The sequence below is a fragment of the Apaloderma vittatum genome, unplaced genomic scaffold, assembly GCF_000703405.1.
Source record: "Apaloderma vittatum isolate BGI_N311 unplaced genomic scaffold, ASM70340v1 scaffold38065, whole genome shotgun sequence".
NCBI classification, from domain to species: Eukaryota; Metazoa; Chordata; class Aves; order Trogoniformes; family Trogonidae; genus Apaloderma; species Apaloderma vittatum.
The window spans coordinates 3,448-3,961 of NW_009718425.1; positions in this window are offsets into that span (position 1 = coordinate 3,448).

Genomic DNA, 514 nt, shown 5'->3' on the forward strand with positions numbered 1-514 from the left:
TGACATTTTGGGTCGGGAGCTGCCTGTCACTAGAGATTGACCGTCCAGCCTGGGACAAGCGTTGAGCACGGCGCCCGTTTTCCAGCAAAGCCCATTTGCCCCGACTGAGGTTTGGATAAGGCCGGTGACCCACAGCTTTGGGGCTCCCAGCGCTGCCGTGCGTGCCGAGTTGGGCTCGTCCCCAACGTCTCTCATGCTGGGGACACGTGCAGCTGGGGGAGCTCAGACCTGGAGCATCTCAGTGAGGTGTAAATGGATTTTTCCAAGGGAAAGCTGGTTCTTCATCAAAGATAGCCCACCCACCTGCCCTCCACCATCACCTCCAAGACCTTGTGAAGCTTCTGGGTAGCCCAAGACAGTGCTGTGTACCCCAGCACAAGGCAAAATATTAATCACAGCCTTCTACTGGGGGAGATTTTTCTTTTTCCTTTTAATTAAATTGTCTGAGGAAGCCAAGACACAGACAGAAAGAGACCGAGACTGTAAATAGTATAGAAAAAAAAAAAAAAAAAAA